We start from the raw sequence: 23717 nt of genomic DNA, 5'->3' as shown, positions 1-23717 counted from the left end.
AGAGCTCACCTTCAGACATGCACATGCATTAATGTATTTTAAAAATTTCCATTCATACAGAATTCACAAAAATTTTACTCCCAACAGGTTATGGATGGTTTCCAAATATGCAAACTGAATGGCGTTCTGTGCAGTTCTATGGGAAACTGTCCAACCTCGGCTACCTTCAATCCAAAACAAAAATGACTCCAATCTCCGTCATTGAGCTTGAGAACGCAGATGATGTTTCTGGTTGAGCTCGAGGTCACTGTCAACACCTAGTCAGAAGCATATCAGAAAATGAGCCTTTCAGTAAACACCTGGAAAAGTGAGGTCCTCTTCTCTTCCTGCAGCACATCACCCACCAAGACATCGATTAAGATCAATGACAAGATCTGAAAAATATGGACCATTTCCAAGGGGTGGGATTCTCCCGTACCTGGCAGGGCGGGGGGTCCCGGCGGGACAGAGTGCCGTGAACCACTCCGGTGTCGGGCCGCCCCAAAGGTGCGGAATCCTCCACACCTTCAGGAGCTAGGCCCACCCTGGAGTGGTTGGCGCCCCGACAGCCAGCGGGATAGGGGCTTGGCGCCACGGCAACCAGCGCCGAAGGACCTCTGCCAGCTGGCACGAGTTGGCACATGCGCGGGAGCGCCAGCACGTGCTGGCGTCATCCCCGTGCATGCGCACAGGTATTCACTTCCGCACCGGGAATGACGGATGACCACGGCCTCCGGTGCGGAAGGAATAGAGTGCCCCCACAGCACAGGCCTGCCCACGGATCGGTGGGCCCCGACCGCGGGCCAGGCCACCGTGGGGGCACCTCCTAGGGCCAGATCCCCCGCGACCCCCCAAGAACCCCGGAGCCCGCCCGCGCCGCCACTTGGGAGAATTGGGAGGACGGCGGGGGCGGGATTCACGCCGTCCCCCGGCGATTCTCCCACCCGGCGGGGGGTCGGAGAATCCCGCCCTGTGTCTTGGGAGGTTCCTCTTGATGAAGACAGACAGTTCCTGTAACAGCCTCCCCGAACAGGCACCGGAATGTGGCGACTAGGGGCTTTTCACAGTAACTTCATTTGAAGCCTACTTGTGACAATAAGCGATTTCATTTCATTTCACATAGACAACAAGATTCATCACCATCTCCAAAGTGCCAGCTGGAGAAGAGTTTGTTGGAGATCAAATCTGAGACTAAGATTGTGATTTACCAGGCAGCAGCCATCTGTACGCTCCAATAAGAACATAAAAACTTAAGAACCGAGTTGGCAATTCAGCCCCTCGAATCCGTTCCACCAATCAATGCGATTATTGCTGATATCCTCTCAGCTTGAACTCCACTTCCTGCTCATTTCTCAATAACCCTTCAACCCATAACTAATTAAAAATCGATCTAACTTCTCCTTAAATTTACTCAATGACCCGGCAACCACTGCTCTCTGGATTACACAGATTCACAACCCTTTGAAAGAAGAAATTTCTCCTCACCTATGTTTCAAATCTGCTTCCCCTTATCCCAAAGCTATAACCTTTTGTTCTAGATTGCCCCACAAGAGGAAACATCTGCTCAAAGTCTACTTTGTCAATATCTTTTATGATCTTATACAAATCAATTAGAATCCTCTCGTTCTTCTACACTTGAGAGAATATAGGGCTAAATTTCTCAATCGCTCTTCATAAGACAACCCCTCATCTCTGGAATCAATCTACTAAACCTCCTCTGAACTGTCTCCAATACAATTACATCCCTCCTCGTGAATTCAAACACAAAGCCTTTATGTTTCTTCAAATGTAAAATTTCCCTACTCTTGTCTGGTTCCTTGATGCAATATGACATTCACACGTTCTGTCACTTCCTCTGATTTTCTGGCAACAATCTGTCTCATCATTGGCCTGCACTCCTACTGTCTCCTTTAACTTTAATTTTCTAATTTTCCATACAAGTGAACCTTTCCCGCACTATTTAGTTTAAATCCCAATCGACAGCCCTCGTTATGCAATTCTCCAGGACTCTGGCCTCAGCTTGATTCAGGTGAAGACCATCCCCATGGAAAAGCTCCCTCCTTCCCCGGTACTGGGGCCAATGTCCCATGAATTTGAACCTATTTCTCCCACACCAACTTTTAAGCCATGCATTTACCTCTTTAACCTTATTAACCCTGTGCCAATTAGCACAAGTTTCAGGTAGTAACCGGGAGATTATTACCTTTTTGGGTCTGCTTTTTAACTCAGCCCCTAGCTGTTCATATTTCTTCAGCAGAACAAATATTGTTCTACCTACGTCATTGGTACCTTCTTCTTGGGCAATCCGCCAGGGCCGAGGATGACTTGCTTCCACTCCGGGAAGGTCTGTTCTGCAGTGGTTGAATACTCCTCCAGTCTGGATCTGCAGACTGCCACAGATTTGACGGGTGTTTTTTGATGGGTTGGGTGGGTGGGATGCTCTAGATTCTGTACTTCGTTCCACTGTTTACACTTGGCCTCCTCGTGCTCCACCCTGTGACGCTCAAGGTGATTGGCTCCTTCGCGGATGCTTCTTGTCCAGTTTGTGCGTTCTAACACAAGCAATTCCCACGTGTTGATGGGGACATTGCATTTATTTAGAGAGGATTTCAGAGTGTCCTTGGAGCATTTCCTCTGCCCACCTCGTGATCGCTTGCCATTGTGGAGCTCGGAGTAGAGCGCTTGTTTCGAGACTCTTGTGTCAGGCATGTGGACAATGTGGCCCCGCCCATCGCAGATGGTCGAGCTTGACCAATGCCTCAATCCTGAGGATATTGGCCGCGAGAGGACGCTCATGTTGGTATGCCTGTCCAGCCAGTGGATTTGCAGGATTTTGAGGAGGCAATGTTGGTGATATCTCCAGGGATTTGAGGTGTCTGCCATACAGTGTCCATGGCCAGGATTCTCCGTGCCTCCGCGCTGAAATCGCGTTCGGCGTGGATGCGGAGAATGGGGTTTCAGACCAGCACCGCCGGTCCGACGGCGGGACGCGATTCTCCGCGGACCGGAGAATCACTGCCAGCCGCACACACGTGGCCGACGCGGTGCCGGTCGGGGGCCATTGAAAGAGGCTCCTCCGGCGATTTTCCGTGATCGACCGGCCGAGTTCCGTCTTGGTGGATGGAGGGGGATCATACTCCGGGGGGGGGGGGGGGGGGTCATCCACTATGGCCAGGCCCGCGATCGGGGGCTGCTGATCGGCGGGCGTGCGCAATCCGAGGGGGGGCCTATCTTCTTCCACGCCGGCCCACTGTATGGCTCCGCAATGTTGAGTGGGGACTGGCACGGAAACGGCTACTGTGCGTATTCACGGACTCGCGGCCGGCCGCTGCACGCATGCGCAGACCCGCGACCAGAAGTGCAGGGCTCTGTATCGGCAGCAGGAGCTGGGGTCGCACGCCGGGGCCCTGCTATCCCTCTTGAAATCGGAGAATCACTCGGACTTTTTGATTAAAGTCAGGAGTGATTCGCGCTCTTTTTCCGGCAGGTATGGGGATATAGCCCCATTTTCAGAGAACCCCGGCCCATGTTTCTGCTGCTTACAAGAAGATGGGGACCACGGCTGCTCCGCCGACCATGAGCTTGGTGCCGGATTTGAGGTCTCAGTCTTTGAACACTCTATTCCTCAGATATCTGAAGACTGCACTGGCGCTTTGGAGTCGATTCTGGATTTCATCATCGACGTCTGCTCGTGCTGAGAGGAAGCTTTCACGGTCTGCAAAATGGTTCACAGTGTCCAGGGGCTTACCGTGGATCTTGATGTTCAGGAGGCAGTTTTGTGTGGCAGAAGCAGGCTGATAGACAACCTTGAGGTCTCCCAGTGAGCCAGAGAAGACACAGCCAGAGTGAGACAGAACCAAGAGTGAGTTTGGGAATTTGAATCTAGGTGGGAATTCGAAGCTGGGTGGGGAGGAAGTGCTTTTTATTCCTGGTAAGTGACTGGTAAGTAGTGTTTCTGTTTTCTTTTCCTTTTCACTGGTATATTTATTTATTTTTTTCTTCGTTGTTTATTTATTTATTTTTTGGGGAAATTGTAATTGTTGAAGTTAACCGAAGGTTTAAGACATGGCAGGAGATCTCAGACCCGTGTCATCCTTCTCGTGTGCGACATGGGAGCTCAGGGACACGTCCACTGTCCCTGGCTCCTTCACGTGCAAGAAGTGTGTCCAGTTGCAGCTCCTGTTAGACCGCTTGACGGCTCTGGAGCTGCGGATGGACTCACTTTGGAGCATCCGCGATGCTGAGGATGTCGTGGATAGCACGTTTAGCGAGTTGGTCACACCGCAGGTGAAAGGTACTGAGGGAGATAGAAAATGGGTGACTAAAAGACAGAGCAAGAGTAGGAAGGCAGTGCAGGTGTCCTCTGCGGTCATCTTCCTGCAAAACAGATATACCGCTTTGGATACTGTTGAGGGAGATGGCTCACCAAGGGAAAACAGCAGCAGCTAGGTTCATGGCACCGTGGCTGGCTCTGCTGCGCAGGAGGGCAGGAAGAAGAATGGCAGGGCTATAGTGATAGGGGGCTTAATCGTAAGGGGAATAGACAGGCGGTTCTGCGGACGCAATCGAGACTCCAGGATGGTATGTTGCCTCCCTGATGCAAGGGTCAAGGATGTCTCGGAGCGGCTGCAGGACATTCTGGGGGGGGACGGGTGAACAGCCAGCTATCGTGGTGCACATAGACACCAACGATATAGGTACAAAACGGGACGAGGTCCTACAAGCTGAATTCAGGGAGTTAGGAGTTAAACTAAAAAGTAGGACCTCAAAGGTAATAATCTCAGGATTGCTACCAGTGCCACGAGCTAGTCAGAGTAGGAATGTCAGGATAGATAGGATGAATGCGTGGCTCGAGAGATGGTGCAAGAGGGAGGGATTCAAATTCCTGGGGCATTGGAACCGGTTCTGGGGGAGGTGGGACCAGTACAAACTGGACGGTCTGCACCTGGGCAGGACTGGAACCAATGTCCTGGGGGGGGTGTTTGCTAGAGCTGTTGGGGAGAGTTTAAACTAATGTGGCAGGGGGATGGGAACCGATGCAGGAAGTTGGAAGGTAGTAAAACAGGGACAGAAACTAAAGGCAGTAAGGGGGAAAGTGTAAGGCAGAGAAGCCATAGTCAAAAATATAAAAGGGCGACAGTACAAGGTACAGTGACTGAGGGGAGCTCAGTGAATAGGACCAGGAATACTAAAAGGAATAAAACGGGAAGTGAAAACATTAATGGTAAGCGACGCGGCAGGTTGTTACATGAAGATATGGGTTCGACGACAAGGAAAATTAGGAGAAAGGTTAAGAGGAAATATAACTTAGGAGAGGTTACTGATCGAGGTGTTAAGATTCAGAACAGAGGTAAAAAAAGCCAACATAAGTGTACTTTACATGAATGCTCGTAGTATTCGGAATAAGGTAAATGAGTTGATGGTGCAAATCATCGTGAATGACTATGATTTAGTGGCCATTACTGAAACATGGTTAAAGGATAGTCACGACTGGGAGTTAAATATCTGAGGGTATCAAACTATTCGGAAGGACAGAGTGGATAGTAAGGGAGGTGGTGCAGCTCTGTTATTTAAGGATGACATCTGGGCGACAGTAAGGGATGACATCGGTGCTATGGAGGATAAGGATTGAATCCATTTGGGTGGAAATCAGGAATAGTAAGGCGAAAAAGTCACTGATAGAAGTAGTCTATAGGCCACCAAATAGTAACATGATGGTGGGGCAGGCAATAAACAAAGAAATAACTGATGCATGTAGAAATGGTACAGCAGTTATCATGGGGGATTTTAATCTACATGTCGATTGGTATAACCAGGTCGGTCAAGGCAGCCTTGAGGAGGAGTTTATAGAATGTATCCGCGATAGTTTCCTAGAACAGTATGTAATGGAACCTACGAGGGAACAAGTGGTCCTAGATCTGGTCCTGTGTAATGAGACAGGATTGATTCAGGATCTCATAGTTAGGGATCCTCTCGGAATGAGCGATCACAATATGGTGGAATTTAAAATACAGATGGAAGGTCAGAAGGTAAAATCAAGCACTAGTGTTTTGTGCTTAAACAAAGGAGATTACAATGGGATGAGAGAAGAACTAGCTAAGGTAGACTGGGAGCAAAGACTTCATGGTGAAACAGTTGAGGAACAGTGGAGAACCTTCCAAGCGATTTTTCACAGTGCTCAGCAAAGGTTTATACCAACAAAAAGGAAGGACGGTAGAAAGAGGGAAAATCGACCGTGGATATCAAAGGAAATAAGGGAGAGTATCAAATTGAAGGAAAAGCATACAAAGTAGCAAAGATTAGTGGGAGACAAGAGGACTGGCAAATCTTTAGGGGGCAATAGAAAGCTACTAAAAAAGCTATAAAGAGGAGTAAGATAGAACAACAAAGAACAAACAAAGAACAAAGAAATGTACAGCACAGGAACAGGCCCTTCGGCCCTCCAAGCCCGTGCCGACCATAGATTATAAGAGTAAACTTGCTCAGAATATAAAAACAGATAGTAAAAGTTTCTACAAATATATAAAACAAAAAAGAGTGGCTAAGGTCCTTTAGAGGATGAGAAGGGAGATTTAATAATGGGAGATAAGGAAATGGCTGAGGAACTGAACAGGTTTTTTGGGTTGGTCTTCACAGTCGAAGACACAAATAACATGCCAGTGACTGATGGAAATGAGGCTATGACAGGCGAGGACCTTGAGAGGATTGATATCACCAAGGAGGTAGTGATGGGAAAGCTAATGGGGCTCAAGGTAGTCAAGTCTCCTGGACCTGATGGAATGCATCCCAGAGTGCTAAAAGAGATGGCTAGGGAAATTGCAAATGCACTAGTGATAATTTACCAAAATTCACTAGATTCTGGGGTGGTCCCGGCAGATTGGAAATTAGCAAACGTGACACCACTGTTTAAAAAAGGAGGTAGGCAGAATGCGGGTAATTATAGGCCAGTGAGCTTAACTTCGGTAGTAGGGAAGATGCTGGAATCTATCATCAAGGAAGAAATAACGAGGCATCTGGATGGAAATTGTCCCATTGGACAGACGCAGCATGGGTTCATAAAGGGCAGGTCATGCCTAACTAATTTAGTGGAATTTTTTGAGGACATTACCAGTGCGGTAGATAATGGGGAGCCAATGGATGTGGTATATCTGGATTTCCAGAAAGTCTTTGACAAGGTGCCACACAAAAGGTTGCTGCATAAGATAAAGATGCATGGCATTCAGGGGAAAGTAGTAGCATGGATAGAGGATTGGTTAATTAATAGAAAGCAAAGAGTGGGGATTAATGGGTGTTTCTCTGGTTGGCAATCAGTAGCTATTGGTGTCCCTCAGGGATCAGTGTTGGGCCCACAACTGTTCACAATTTACATAGATGATTTGGAGTTGGGGACCAAGGGCAATGTGTCCAAGTTTGCAGACGACACTAAGATAAGTGGTGAAGCAAAAAGTGCAGAGGATACTGGAAGTCTGCAGAGGGATTTGGATAGGCTAAGTGAATGGGCTAGACTCTGGCAGATGGAATACAATGTTGACAAATGTGAGGTTATCCATTTTGGTAGAAATAACAGCAAAAGGGATTATTATTTAAATGATAAAATATTAAAACATGCTGCTGTGCAGAGAGACCTGGGTGTGCTAGTGCATGAGTCGCAAAAAGTTGGTTTACAGGTGCAACAGGTGATTAAGAAGGCAAATGGAATTTTGTCCTTCATTGCTAGAGGGATGGAGTTTAAGACTAGGGAAGTTATGCTGCAATTGTATCGACGATGGTTTGTAGCTCGGCCCACAGGCGTCGTCTGCATACTGCAGCTCAGTGACAGAAGTTGAGGTGGTCTTGATTCTGGCCTGGAGGCATTGGAGGTTGAACAGTTTCCCGTTTGTCTGGTAGGTTAGCTCCACTCCAGCAGGGAGCTTCAGGGTGATTGGATGGAGTGTTGCTGCGAGGGAGATGGAGAATAGTGTTGGTGCAATGATGCAGCCTATTTGGACCCCAGTTTGTACACGGATTGGGTCTGTGGTGGTTCCGTTGGCGAGGGTTACCACTTGCTTGTGCTCATTGAGCAGGCGGAGGATGGTGATGAATTTCTGCGGGCAGTCGAATTTGAGAAGGATGTTCCACAATCCCTCACAGTTGACAGAGTAAAAGGCCTTTGCGAGATCGAAGAAGGCCAAGTACAAAGGTTAATGCTGCTCCCTGCACTTTTCCTGGATTTGTCGCTCGCTGAAGATCATGTCCATTGTTCCTCTTGATGGGTGGAAGGCGCACTGAGACTCACGTAGGAGCTGTTCAGCCACTGAGAGGAGGTGGTTGAGGAAGATCCTCTCACTTACCTATCCTGTGGTGGAGAGTAGGGAAATCCCTCTGTAATTCCCACAGTCAGACCGGTCTCCTTTCTTGAAGATGGTCACAATTAATACGTTTCTGAGATCACCCGGCATGCTTTCTTCTTTTCAGACAAAGGTGAAGAAGTTGTGGATTAGTTGCTACTTTTATTAACAAACCCCAAGCTGCGTGTATGTTTCTTGCATTGACCAAATGACCACACAACCAATATGTTAGTTCAAAAGACAGTTTATTATTAAACACAAGACTTATCTCTATGTGCAATGATACACGCGGCTCCGCATTAAACTACACCTATCAACTAAGATGACCTTTACGTAACTTCTGGATGACCGGCTCTGTGTGGGTAGATAAGGCCTTAATCTGAGTCCCCACGTGTGTCGGCTGGAAGTCATCAGGTTTGTCTCGGCTGTGGCTCGTCTCTCTCTCTCAGGTAGCGATTATGGGCCTTGAACTTGGCTGGTCGTTATGCTGCAGTTGGTGTGGGCACAGGCCGGTCCCAAAGGAGACCGATCCTGAGATGCGCAGGGCCTCTTATCTGTCTCCTTTCTCACGCCCTTTCAGGCAGTGCTAACTCAGGATCCAATGGATTGATAGGGTCTCAATCACCCTGATCGATTCTGGCCAATTAGGGGTGGGAATCTCGATGGCTGGGCGGGTCCTAATTACCATTGTCCCAAGTGCATATGCCTTTCCAAATAAGGGGAAACGGCGCCGGTGAGTCTGCTACTGTTCCTATTCCTTGATTTGATTCTATTGTCCGAGGGAAATCGGTGATTGACCTTTAACAGGTGCAAGTTTCAGTTCGGTCTGGTTTTCCTTTGCACAATACACAGGGGCTGTGTACTGTCTGTGTCCCAACATGACTACAATTCCCATTAACCTTTGCGGGCGGCCATTTTAGATGGCCACAGATTCTTGTCACGAGTGCCTCTCCACCGCATTTTAATACTTCTGAGGGGATTCCATCTGTGCCAGAGGCCTTGTTGTTTATTAGCTTTTGGATGACTTTTTCAATCTCACAGTGAGTTGGTGTTGCGCTGAATTGGTGGCGGATACCGTGTTGCGGTGGTAATGTCGATGGTACTTGCGTTGAAGGCTGTGTCTTGATTGAGGAGGTCCTCGAAGAACTCTCTCCAGCGGCTGCTGACTGCCTCTCTGTCCTTGATGAACGTTTGCCTCTCAGTGCGGTGGGTCCCTGGGTGCTCCGGCCGTAGATGTAAGAAAAGCAAAAGGTTTTAATTGTACTGAAGAGGCCGCACACTTGTGGTTGTCGGTGAGGTTCTGAGTCTCCCGCACTCGTTCCACCCGGCATTCTCGTCAATCCAATTTTGGTGTTTCCTGGTGGAAAGCCTGGGCCTCTCTTCGCACGTGCTGACTACGGTGGCTTTTATGGCGGACCAGGCACTGTGGGCATTCTGCGGCTCTGGCTCACTGGTTTTCGCCAGGTTAGCTGTGTGGCGCCGACTTAGTAGCTCTTTATTTTTAGCTTCCAGCAACATTGAGTCTCCTGCGGCAGAGTTGTTTCTGTCTCCGCCAGTTTGGGGCCAGGGTGATGAAGATGGCAAATAGGATTATTCGGTAGTCAGTCCAGCAATCGTCGGCTCCGATCATGCCGTGTGCGATGCAGACATCTTTGCGATCCCTTGCTTGGATGATGGTACCTATGTGGACCATGACAATTGGATCTTTACACTCCCTTCCAAGTTCCCCTGCATCCCAGATGAGATATCCTGACTGAGCACCAGGTAGGCAACGCAACCTTTGGGGCTCTCGATCCTGGTCACAGAGAACTGTGTCTATGCCCCTAACCATCCCATTCCTGGGGCGAAATTCTCCGGAAACGGCGCGATGTCCGCCAACTGGCGCCCAAAATGGCGCAAATCAGTCAGGTATCGCGCCACCCCAATGGTGCGGAATGCTCCGCATCTTTGGGGGCCGAGCCCAGCTGGCAGAAAAGGCCTTTGGTGTCCCGCCAGCTGGCGCGGAAATGACATCTCCGGGCGGCGCATGCACGGGAGCGTTAGCGGACGCTGACGGCATTCCCACGCATGCGCATTGGAGGGAGTCGGAGGCGGAAGGGAAAGAGTGCCCCCACGGCACAGGGCCGCCCGCGTATCGGTGGGCCCCGATCGCGGGCCAGGCCACTGTGGGTGCACCCCCCGGGGCCAGATCACCCCGCTCCCACCCCAGGACCTCGGAGCCCGCCTGCGCCGCCTTGTCCCGCCGGTAAGGTACGTGGTTTAATCTACGCCGGCGGGACAGGCATTTTAGCAGCGGGACTTCGGCCCATTCGGGCCGGAGAATCGCGGGGGGGGGGGGGCCCGCCAACCGGCGCGGCGCGATTCCCGCCCCTGCCGAATATATGGTGCCAGAGAATTCGGCAACCGGCGGGGGCGGGATTCACGCCAGCCCCTGGCGATTCTCCGACCCGGCGGGGGGTCGGAGAATCTCGCCCCTGATCTTGACTGCATTTTTCTTCCCTTCCCCCCACTTCAACATTTCCCTGTACCAACATCGAAGTGCTAATCATTCAAAAGCAGCTTCGCTGGGCATGGTGTTGTCGTGTTGGGTGCTCTGCTACACAGATGAACAAACACGGTTGCGGAAGGTACAACTATTACTAACAATATTACCATTTGTAAACTGGTTACTGTGGTTTGTTCATTACCCTCTAACCTGTGGACCCAGCCCTAACACTATCTTGGAGAGGCACTCAGCACATGGTGAATGTCTGAGTGGCTTGCTGTGAGCTCTGTGCCCTGAGCTGTCTCCTGCTGGAATGAATCGGAAGTGTCGTGTTTCCCGTTTTATAGTGTGTCTGCTCTTGCTTGTGATTGGCTGTGATGTTGCGTGTGTGTTGATTGGTCCGTTGATCTGTCCATCAGTGTGTGTGTGTGTTTGCACCATGATGTTTATCTGAATATCATGACAGGTGTGTTGTTCGTTTGCCAGCTGCCAAACTCCGAAAACAACTGGTCTATTTAAAACTCAGTCACAGCAGGAGGACAACAAAATCACTTCTGGGCTCATCTCAAAGCATCCCTCAAGAGATCAAACATCTCTGCTGACCTGTAGGAGTCACTGGCTTGTGACTGACCAAAATGGAGAAGGTTAATTCGGAAAACACATCAAGAAATTTCATTGGGAGCGCACATATGTCGGAGAGAGCGCGCAAAACACCAAACACCTCATCTGCCAATCCTTTCAAACACCACCTGCCCCACTTGTAGCAGAATCTGTGGACTGTGCATTGGACTTGTCAACCCATCGAACTGGAATGAAAGCAAGTCATCCTCAATCCTGAGTGACTGCTTAAAAAGAAGAGATTTCTACAGTCACAAAACAGATTGGATTGGCCAAATGACAAACAGCATAAGTTGTAGAGTTGGAACAGTGGTGGAAATTTTCCCAGGCTGTTGAAAGCAAATGGGATGGAAAAGGAATGCTGAGGGAAAGCTGCATTGATTGAGATGTAGTATTTTGAATGAAATGATTAAAAAAAGAGCTGTTTTTCCTCTTAAGTGGATGTATAAAATCCACACCATCTTTAAAAGAGGAGCAGAGAGTTCTTCCGACATCCTGGCCAACATTTATCCCTCAACTAACACCCATACCATGACAGATTACCTGGTTAACTATTACATTACTGTTTGTGACTCTCACTATGTGCAAAATGGCTGCTATATTTACCTCCATGACAACGGCCAGCCTTCAAAAACATACATTTTATTGAATGGCAGGAGCTTTGACAGGAACCCTGAGGATGTGGAAGGTGCTTCATAAATGCTTTCATAAATGCTTGCATAAGTCCTTTCTTGCATGGAGGCACGCTGCCTCACAGCGCCAGGGACCCGGGTTCAGTTCTGGCCTCGGGTAACTGTGTGGTGATTGTACATTCTCCCCGTGTCTGTATGGGTTTCCTTTGTGTACTCCGGTTTCCTCCCACAGTCCAAAGATGTGCAGGGTAGGTGGATTGGCCATAATAAATTACCCCTTAGTTCGCAAAAGGTTAGGTGTGGTTACAGGGCATGGGGGAGGGGGGGGTGGCATAGGTAGGGTGCTCTTTCCAAGGGTCAATGCAGATCCGATGGGCTGAATGGCCTCCTTCTGCACTGTAGGGATTCTATCCCATTATTTTCATAATCTACACCTATTGGTGCAACAATAAAGAATGAATTATTCAATCTGTCACTTTGCCCAACATGAAGCTTTAGTTGTTTCCATTCAGAATGCCCGTTCCAATTGAAATTATTTGGTGTTATTTTAATTCTAAATCTAATGGCCAAGGGCTCTTAATTGGCCCATATGATGATTCTGCAATATCTCTCCCTGGAGGACAGCAGACACACTTAATATCAGTTGGGGATATAAATTCACCTTTTGTTTTTCCTCACGTTTAATGCTCTGATATAATGGGACTAAGAATTGAGGCAACTTATTCCTTTGGATCTAATGTTCAGCCACACAAGTCCTAAAATATTACTGTAAATGTTGTGACAGTGGGACATGACACATTCGCAATATTCAATTTCTGTTACAGATTTACATCATGCAATGGTAAGTATTCCATTGATATGCAGTGATGGGATGAAATGAGAATACTGGAGATTTTGAGCCCACTTTTCCCGATAGACTATATAGGACATGCACGATCATGCAGCCTTACTTAATTTCCTGAGAGAGTGGACCAATATATAGGTAAAACTTTCAAGCACTAACAATGTGTCAATTTCATTACTAATAAGCACCATGATTGCGCAATTCTCCCAAACGTGAACCTCGGGCGGGATTCTCCGACCTCCCGCTGGGTCGGAGAATCACTGGGGGGGGGGGGGGGGGGGGGGGTGACGTGAATCCCGCCCCGCCACTCCGACGCCGGCTGCCGTATTCTCCAGCACCGATTTTTGGGCGGGGGCGGGGATCACGCCACGCTGGGCAGGGGCCATTGGCAGCGGTCTCCCCCCCCCCCCCGGCAATTCTCCGGGCCCCGATGGGCCGAGCAGCCATCAGTCTTTGGCCAGCTTGTAAGCCGGCTGGTGCAGTCCTCGGAGGCACGCGGGGGGATCCGATCGGGGCCCACCGATCGGCGGGCAGGCCTGTGCCATGGGGGCATTCCTTCCTTCCCCGTTGGCCACTTTAGGGCTCCACCGTGGCCGGCGTGGGGAATACACCCTCCTGCGCATGGGCTCGAATACGCCGGTGGGTCTGCGCATGCGTGAAACCACACCGGCGGTTCTGCGCATGCGCGAACTCGCGGCGGTTGGCGCGGCGCCAACCCCTCCGGGGCCGGCCTAGGCCCCGGAAGTGTGGAGGATTCCGCAACTTGCGGTCGGCCCAACGCCAGAGTGGTTCGTGCCGCTTTTTATGCCGGCGTCGGGCCATTGCGGGGATTCGGGAGAATCCCGTTTCTCATGTTTCAATTTACATTAGTCATCCCTGACTTGTTGTATTCCAGGGAATACTTCCATGATACCAACAGGATTGCAGTAATACAGTTATTCAGACTACCCGTTCATCTTCTTATCCTTGCATACCTCGAATATATTGACGAGCAGGCCCTCATAAACTCATCCATCAGCATAACAGGAACCTGTTTGGCTTATGTAAGGTCCATGCCACATAGTTTCCAAATTAACACTGAGGAAACCTTTACATTATGCACTGGTATGCTCTTGACATTACAGTTTGTGTTAAACTGATTATATTATCAATGGCTTTCAGCTGGTGAAATATGAACTTGATCGAATTCTGGAATTAAAATGTCTAATAACGACCATGAAATGTTGTTGATTGTTGTAAATACCTCACTAATATTCCTTTAGTGAAGGAAATCTGCTGTCTTTACTCGTTCTGGCCTTACATGTGACTTCAGATCAACAGCAGTGCGGTTGACTCTTAAATGTCCTCTGAAATGTCCTGGCAAGCCGCTCAGTTCAAGGGCAAATGAAGGATGGGCAACACATACTGGCCTCGCCAGCGGTGCCTACATCCCATGAATGAATAAAGAAATGTACTTCAGATGATTCACACGTTTTAACCTCCTTTTTGTAATGAATCTAAGTCACCTTCACAGTTTTTCCTCTGCCCATCTGTAAGTGTATCAAAGTCCTGTTGAAGAGGAGGTATCCACGCTGGAGGAAATAAGGTATATTATCCATTTCCATGCTTCTGGCATGAAGCTGCCCTCACCAGGAATTCAAAACATGCTTCTGTATCCAGCAAAATTAATGGACACAAATCTACGGGACCATATGTGCATGAATTTGTGATGTGTGTTCTTGGCAGGAGGAGTTCTGCACTCGGAGGATGCAAGTGGAAAATTTAATTTAATATCCCAAATGTAACCTTGTCAATGAAATTACACAGGATTAAAATAACCCTCGGCTGCTGACATAGCTACAAGATCCATGTGAATACTCGATTATCCAAGTTGATAAAAGGTTTGCATTGACTGGATATTTTTCTTCATATGCGAATCATTTTTACTCGCCCTTGTCACTTGGCATTCCTGTAGCGCGTACAAGCGTGTCAATTAACCTGCAACAACATATATATTAAATTTCATTTGCCGCTATCTATCTCATCAACTTAATTTCAACAATGCTTTCATTCTCCTACACAGCATTAGACTCTGGCGTGCAACCTCTGGTTGAAAACTAAACGTTCTTTTGCAGACACTCATGCTTTCAGTAAATACTGGGAACAGTTCCAGGGCGTATTTTTAAAAAATCAGCAGACAGTGTAAGATATTGTAGAATGTTTTTCCTTTTATCTGATCGTTTCTCTGAAGAAATGAAAACGCTTGATTGTTGTTATTGGATTTTGTGCAGCTGTATAAATTTGACGTTAAAAGCAGATATCGGGAAATACACAGCCAGTACAACAGCGGCTGTGAAGGGAAAAGAAAGGTCAATGTTATTTATATGGGTGCCGCACAGAACTGGAGATTAGAAGATAAATTGAGCTTTTAGCAGAACAAAGAAAGTAAAAGAGGAGCTGAGAGGAAGGTATGTCGCGGAGATTTGCCTGTTTTGAACTGAGCATTAACTAATCGCCTATACAGAGCAACCAGAGGCAAAGCAGGCCAGAATGATTGCACACTCACATAATAATAATAATCTTTATTACTGTCACAAGTAGGCTTACATTAACACTGCAACGAAGTTACTGTGAAAATCCCCTAGTCGCCACACTCCGGCGCCTGTTCGGGTACACTGAGGAAGAATTCAGAATGCTGAAATCACCTAACAAGCACATTTTTGGGTACTTGTGGGAGGAAATCTGAGCACCCGGAGGAAATCCACTCAGACACGGGGAGAACATGCAGACTCCACACAGACTGTGACCCAAGCCAGGAATTGAACCTGGGTCCCTGGCGCTATGAAGCAAAAGTGCTAACTGCTGTGCTACAATGATTCTGTGTGACTTTTAACTCATTTAACTTAATTGATGGCACGGTGGCACAGTGCCTCACAGTGCTAGGGACTTGGGTTTGATTCTGGCCTTGGGTCACTGTCTGTGTGGAGTTTGCACGTTTTCCCCGTGTCTGTGTGGGTTTCCTCCAGGTGCTTTGGTTTCCTCCCACGGTGTAAAGATGTGCAGGATAGGCGCAGTGGCACCGGCGCCAACGAACGCATGCGTCGTGGCTCCCTTCTCCGCGCCGCCCCCCCCCCCCCGGGTCAGACACCCCACACCCCCCCCCCCCCCCCACCCCCACAGGCCGCCCCCGGACCCTTCCACGCCGAGGTCCCGCTGGCTGAGAGTAGGTTTGAACTGCACCGGCGGAACTCGGGTTTTTTACGACGGCCGGCGTAGAGTGGCCCCTGACCGGCGCCACGCCAACCACGATGGCGCCAATGGCCCTGCGGAGAATTGCGTCCTGGCATCGGGGCGGCATGGCGTGATTCGCGCCGGTCGCGGGGACTCTCCGGCCTGGCCCGGGGCTGAGAGAATCCCGCCCCCTGTGAGTGTTCATTGTCTTCCCTGATTTACTAGTGAAGCAAATGTCGCCATTGAATCTACACAGTACAAACTCAGGAACTAATGATGCTTGAAAGGATGGATAAATTACCAATGTTAGACAATTAAACAGTTAGACAATTAATAAGTGTAATAATAGCCAACACAGAATGTAACTGTTAAATTTATGAGTACATTTAAAAAATGTGAGGATGTACAGATTAACATTAGTCTCCTGAGCATGGATTACCATTCTGTACCACGGGGCCAGTTTTGCTCAGATTGCTAGACAGCTGGCTTGTGATGCAGAGTGAGGTCAACAGCGCTGGTTCCTGTGCCGGCTGAGGTTATTCATGAAGACAACCTTGCCCCTCCCCTGAGGTGTGGTAATCCTCAGGTTAAACCACCAGCACTCATTCTCCTCCCCAAAGGGGAAAGCAGCCTATGATAATCTGGGACAACGGTGATTTTATCTTTACCGTTGTGTAATGAAAGACATTCCCACACATTGTAGGTTGAAAGGTCTGGGGAAAAGATTTAAGTTTTATTTGGATGAATTGTCCCAGAGACCGTTCCTTCTGCGCAGAAGCAGCTAACTGAAAGCCAAAAGGGCAGTAGATTAAGAAGAACTGGGCGAGTAACCCAGTATTATCTAGAAGTGCAGTCAAGTGAATTTGTTGTCGAAATCAGTTGTTAATAGTCAGTTACACTGGGTGTCCAGGAGGTACCACGTGTCATTTGGGGTACGTTTTCAAAACTCCACCCTCAATACAGATCAGGTACAAGTTTAGTCATCCATATTTATGGGACCTGAGGAAAAAAGACTTTAGAGTAATTCTCTCCAGGCTGGAATATCTCAAAACAAGAGCGACGTTAAATGTCCATAAACATGGTTGGTGGTATGTAGAATAACTGGATACTCACTTTCAAATTTATATACTGTTCAATAGAAAAATGATGGCAAGTAACCAAGGGGACAATGGCCTTAGACATTTGACTAAGGAAAAACATTGCCTCATAGCATTCTGAGGACATTGTAATGATAAATTTGATAGATGCAGATAGATATAAAAAGCAGCCTAACAGCTCACATTAGTAAGAGATGGATCCCACCATTACAGGGTTGGGGGCCCTGACTAATGATAATTATCACACATTAAAATTCAGAATTGAAAATCTTTCTTTGCTCTCCAGGTTCGTTGATATAATTGCTTTATTATTGGTAGTGCCTCATTTCTTCAGCACTGCAATATGGTGCTAATTATTTTTCAGAGTGCACTCCCTCATTTGATTTGCTGTTCTTCAATTTTCCCAACCCATTTTTTCAAAATTTTATGATCAAGTTCAGGCATCAATCTCAAACATAGGATCAATTGCTGATCAGCAATGAATTTGAAATTATTCAGACATGGTTTCAAATCCCTGAGAACCTTCTTCAGCTGATGCTTGTTACCAGCAGGATGCAAATGCTTAACCCTATATTAAACAGACAAATATATTTAGTTACCTGGCAACAAAGAAAAGATAAACCGAGCCTTGAGAAACAGTAAAACAGAATTAACACATACTATTTCTGGTAAACATGTGGCCTTGCCAATGCAATAATTTAGCATTATTTTTGAAGTAATTTTGCTACTATTAACCTGTGGTTGCTTTTGTGTGAGGACCATGATTCTTCTGTGGCTGCCTGCCTTTAAATGTATATATGATCCAACCTCAACCTGTATGAACGTCCATAGCACCATAGAATCCCAACAGTGCATAAGGATGCCATTCAGCCCATCACGTCTGCAGCGACCCTTGGAAATAGCACTCTACCTAGACCCACTCTCCCATCCTATCCCCGTAACACCACCTAATCTACACATCTTTGGACACTAAGAGGCAATTTTGTCATGGCCAATCCACCTAACCTTCACATCTTTGGACTGTGGGAGGAAACTGGAGTACCCAGAGGAAACCAACACAGAGACAGGGAGAATGTGCAGACTCCACACAGACAGTCACCCAAGGCTGGAATAGAGAGCCGCCATAGCATCATGAGCAGCCATCTAACAAGAGGTCGTGTATTGAGCTGCTCCATTCTTTATCTGCTGGCTCAAGCCTGTCCTTAAACTCCCTTTCCCCTTGTTTTGGCTGGAAAAGTCTTCATGGCAGCCTTTTCAAAGACTGGAAATTATATTCGCGCAATGCTTTGGACACATTAAAATCTCCAAAGGTGCTTCACAGAGCCTTGTCACATGACAACATCGACAAAATCTAACAAAAACAAGCTGCAGAAGGAATTATTATGACAGGTGACCAGAAGCTTGGTATACAAGATGATAAAAGATAAGCTCAGGTTTGTGGAGCATGGAAGATAAGAGTCCAGCCAACAAAACACTGATGGGCACAAACGAATGGGTGAGAATTTCAAGCAGGCAGATAAGCGGAGGCAAGCGTGGCGAGCTGAGGCAAGCGCAATGCTTTGAAGGTGGTACGAGGTGATTTTAGTGATGGAGTGGGTATCTGTTAGGGAGATCATGTCAAGGTCAAATAGGAGACGAAGATTACAATTGTTTTGGTTCAGCCTCAACTGTGACCAGGCAGAGAGATAGAGTCGGGTGGTGGCGAACATTGTAGCAAATATTGAAAATGATGGCTTTGGCCTTCCTAATCTTTTGAGGAAAATCCTCCTAATTCTGGACTGGATGTTGAACAAGTAACAAATCAAGAGACAGTTGAGTGAGGTAAGCTGAGAGCATTGAACCTACTGTATTGCCTGCTGATGGGTTGAAATGCCTTTGGATTGTTTCAAGAAGCGTACAGGATTTTTGTCCCCTTTTGTGACAGGCCCTTTCATTGGCCACAAGCATTTGAATATCATTGACACACACTGACCTCTCGTACCACTCGTGACATCCCCGCACCATTCAGAACTTGCATTTGGAGTTGTGATTAATATATTCACATCAAATAAATGAGTACTATTTTCATTTGAAATGTAATTGGGAATTAAAGCAGCATGATCCTTATTGGAAACCTCATTAACTTGAAAGTTAAAATCGGCCTCATTGTCTCTGCAGGAAAGTACCTCCACGTAATAGACATTTGGGTGGCACTGGATGGCATGGTGGTACAGTGGTTAGCGTTGCTGCCACGCAGTGCCAGAGCCCCGGGTTCAATTCCGGCCTTGGGTGACTGTGCGGAGTTTGCACGTTCGCCGCCTGTCTGTATTGGTTTCCTCCAGGTGCTCCAGTTTCCTCCCACAGTCCAGGTTCAGTAGATTGGCTGTGCTAACAAAAAAATCCCCTTAGTGTCCAATGATATGCAGGTTATGTGGGGTTACAGGGATAGGGGGGGGGGAGTGGGCTGAGGTAAATTGCTCTTACAGGTGCAGACTTGATGTGCCGAATGGCCTCCGCCTGATGACGTCAATGTGGCCCAGGTTCAATTCCAGCCTTGGGTGACTGTGTGGAGTTTGCACATTCTCTCCATGTCTGCGTGGGTTACCTCCGGGTGCTCCGGTTTCTTGCCACAGTCCAAAGATATGCAGATTAAATGGATTGGCCATGATAAATTGTCCCTTAGTATCCAAGGATGTGCAGATACGAGGATAGAGCGGGAGAGTAGTCTTAGGTATGTTGCCGAGGCCGAGGCAAGTCGATGCGGACTCAATGGGCTGAATGGCCGCCTTCTGCACTGTAGGGATTCTATAATTTCATGACGGGATTTCCTGCCCTGCCACCTGAAGATTTGACAGGTAACGTATTCCTGCTGAAATTGCCTGTCCCAGGATCGTATTATGGTTGTCAAGCTATTAATTGGCTAAAGTTGAGACTTCCAGCCTTATTTGGGGAGCAGGACCTGTTTTATAGAGGTGTCAGCCAAACAGAATGTAGTCCCAGCAATGGCAGGTTCGAGTAGAGACCACTGTTGGGACAATGAAGAATTCCCTGAAGAGGAGCAACTCGATGCTGGACTTCAGGGTAAGTTCATGTGTTAGCAGGACCTGGTTGGCAGATGCGAACAGGAGACTGCAAAATGAGTTTAACCCCTCCTCCTTTGCCCGTGCAGTAAAAGCTGCCAGGCTATCCAGCTGGAATAAGCCTCCTTCTGCCGCTGTTCATATAGTGAAATTTGGTACTTAATTGGTCAAGTAAGGTCCACAATAGACCCAAGGGCCAGCAGTGGCCCCCCTAAAATAGGAGACTGGTTAGGACTGGCTCTTGGGCAGTGCACAAACCACATGTTGCATTTACGAGCCTCTGTATCTTCAAAACTGCCAGTGGGAACTGAAATCTTTGCCCCAAGAGTGGGCATGGTAGGTGGCACATCAACCGCAGCTTCAAATAGAAAGAAGGCTGCTGCCCAAGGTCAGAGAACACCAAGTGGTTTGAAACTGGGGGCGGGATTCTCCGACCCCCCGCCGGGTCGGAGAATCGCCGGGGGCTGACGTGAATCCCGCCCCTGCCGGTTGCTGAATTCTCCGTCACCGGATATTCAGCGGGGGTGGGAATCGCGCCACGCCGGATGGCGGGCCCCCCCCCCCGGCGATTCTCCGGCCCGTGATGGGCCGAAGTCCCGCTGCTGGAATGCCTGTCCCGCCGGCGAGAATCAAACCACCTCTCTTACTGGCGGGACAAGGTGGCGCGGGCCGGCTCCGGGATCCTGGGGGGGGGGGGGGCGCGGGGCGATCTGGCCCCGGGGGGAGCCCCCACGGTGGCCTGGCCCGCAATCGGGGCCCACCGATCCGCGGGTGGGCCTGTGCCGTGGGGGCACTCTTTTCCAACCGCCTTCGCCATGGTCTCCACTATGGCAGAGGCGGAACAGACCCCCTCCACTGCGCATGCGCGGGGATGCAGTGAGCGGCCGCTGACGCCCCCGCGCATGCGCCGCACGGCAAAGTCATTTCCGCGCCAGCTGGCGGGGCACCAAAGGCCTTTCCCGCCAGCTGGCGGGGCGGAAATCAGTCCGGCGCGGGCTTAGCCCCTCAAGGTTAGGACTCGGCCCCTCAAGATGCGGAGAATTCCACACCTTTGGGGCGGCGCGAGGCCGGACTGATTCGCACCGTTTTTGGTGCCGGTCGGCGGACATCGCGCTGATTGTGGAGAATCCCGCCCTGGGTACCAGTCAGAATATACGTTTGGCGTGTAAATATTAACATAAATATTAGTTGTAATTGTATATCCGGTGAGCAACATACAGTATTAGAAGCAACTAGTTTGGTTTGCATCTGATGCAATGTTAATTTTGATGGTATTGCAATGCATTTTTTAAAATAAAGTTTATATTTTTGGTGGGAAAGACAGTGTGGGTAGGAATGGCAAAGAGATGTTATTTGACCATTTCCGCCTGGGGACCAAATCAAGGAAAGGAAAAGGTATTTTATGTAACCCCAAGGGCCAGCAGACAGTCCAACATCTCCAGTGGCCCCCCTAAAATAGGAGACTGGTTAGGACTGGCTCTTGGGCAGTGCACAAACCACATGTTGCATTTACGAGCCTCTGTATCTTCAAAACTGCCAGTGGGAACTGAAATCTTTGCCCCAAGAGTGGGCATGGTAGGTGGCACATCAACCGCAGCTTCAAATAGAAAGAAGGCTGCTGCCCAAGTTCAGAGAACACCAAGTGGTTTGAAACTGGGGGCGGGATTCTACGACCCCCCGCCGGGTCGGAGAATCGCGGCAGGGGGATGTGAACCGATGCAGGAAGTTGGAAGGTAGTAAAACAGGGACAGAAATAAAAGGCAGTAAGGGGGAAAGTGTAAGGCAGAGAAGCCATAGTCAAAAATCAAAAAGGGCGACAGTACAAGGTACAGTGACTGAGGGGAGCTCAGTGAATAGGACCAGGAATACTAAAAGAAATAAAACGGGAAGTGAAACCATTAATGGTAAGCGATGCGGCAGGTTGTTACAGGAAGATGTGGGCTCGACGACAAGGAAAATTAGGAGAAAGGTTAAGAGGAAATATAACTTAGGAGAGGTTACTGATCGAGGTGTTAAGATTCAGAACAGAGGCAAAAAAGCCAACATAAGTGTACTTTACCTGAATGCTCGTAGTATTCAGAATAAGGTAAATGAGTTGATGGTGCAAATCATCGTGAATGACTATGATTTAGTGGCCATTACTGAAACATGGTTAAAGGATGGTCACGACTGGGAGTTAAATATCCAAGGGTATCAAACTTTTCGGAGGGACAGAGTGGATGGTAAGGGAGGTGGTGTAGCTCTGTTATTTAAGGATGACATCCTGAGTCACTGATAGGAGTCATCTATAGGCCACCAAATAGTAACATTATGGTGGGGCAGGCAATAAACAAAGAAATAACAGATGCATGTAGAAATGGTACAGCAGTTATCATGGGGGATTTTAATCTACATGTTGATTGGTTTAACCAGGTCGGTCAAGGCAGCCTTGAGGAGGAGTTTATAGAATGTATCCGCGATAGTTTCCTCGAACAGTATGTAATGGAACCTACGAGGGAACAAGTGGTCCTAGATCTGGTCCTGTGTAATGAGACAGGATTGATTCAGGATCTCATAGTTAGGGATCCTCTCGGAAGGAGCGATCACAATATGGTGGAATTTAAAATACAGATGGAGGGTGAGAAGGTAAAATCAAGCACTCGTGTTTTGTGCTTAAACAAAGGAGATTACAATGGGATGAGAGAAGAACTAGCTAAGGTAGACTGGGAGCAAAGACTTTATGGTGAAACAGTTGAGGAACAGTGGAGAACCTTCCAAGTGATTTTTCACAGTGCCCAGCAAAGGTTTATACCAACAAAAAGGAAGGACGGTAAAAAGAGGGAAAATCGATTGTGGATATCTAAGGAAATAAGGGAGAGTATCAAATTGAAGGAAAAAACATACAAAGTAGCAAAGATCAGTGGGAGACGAGAGGACTGGGAAATCTTTAGGGGGCAACAGAAAGCTACTAAAAAAGCTATAAAGAAGAGTAAGATAGATTATGAGAGTAAACTTGCTCAGAATATAAAAACAGATAGTAAAAGTTTCTACAAATACATAAAACAAAAAAGAGTGGCTAAGGTAAATATTGGTCCTTTAGGGGATGAGAAGGGAGATTTAATAATGGGAGATGAGGAAATGGCTGAGGAACTGAACAGGTTTTTTGGGTCGGTCTTCACAGTGGAAGACACAAATAACATGCCAGTGACTGATGGAAATGAGGCTATGACAGGTGAGGACCTGGAGAGGATTGATATCACCAAGGAGGTAGTGATGGGCAAGCTAATGGGGCTAAAGGTAGACAAGTCTCCTGGCCCTGATGGAATTCATCCCAGAGTGCGAAAAGAGATGGCTAGGGAAATTGCAAATGCACTAGTGATAATTTACCAAAATTCACTAGACTCTGGAGTGGTCCCGGCGGATTGGAAATTAGCAAACGTGACACCACTGTTTAAAAAAGGAGGTAGGCAGAAAGTGGGTAATTATA

This window comes from Scyliorhinus torazame, chromosome 21 (genome assembly GCF_047496885.1).
Source record: "Scyliorhinus torazame isolate Kashiwa2021f chromosome 21, sScyTor2.1, whole genome shotgun sequence".
Lineage (NCBI taxonomy): Eukaryota > Metazoa > Chordata > Chondrichthyes > Carcharhiniformes > Scyliorhinidae > Scyliorhinus > Scyliorhinus torazame.
This window is presented reverse-complemented; position numbering follows the sequence as displayed.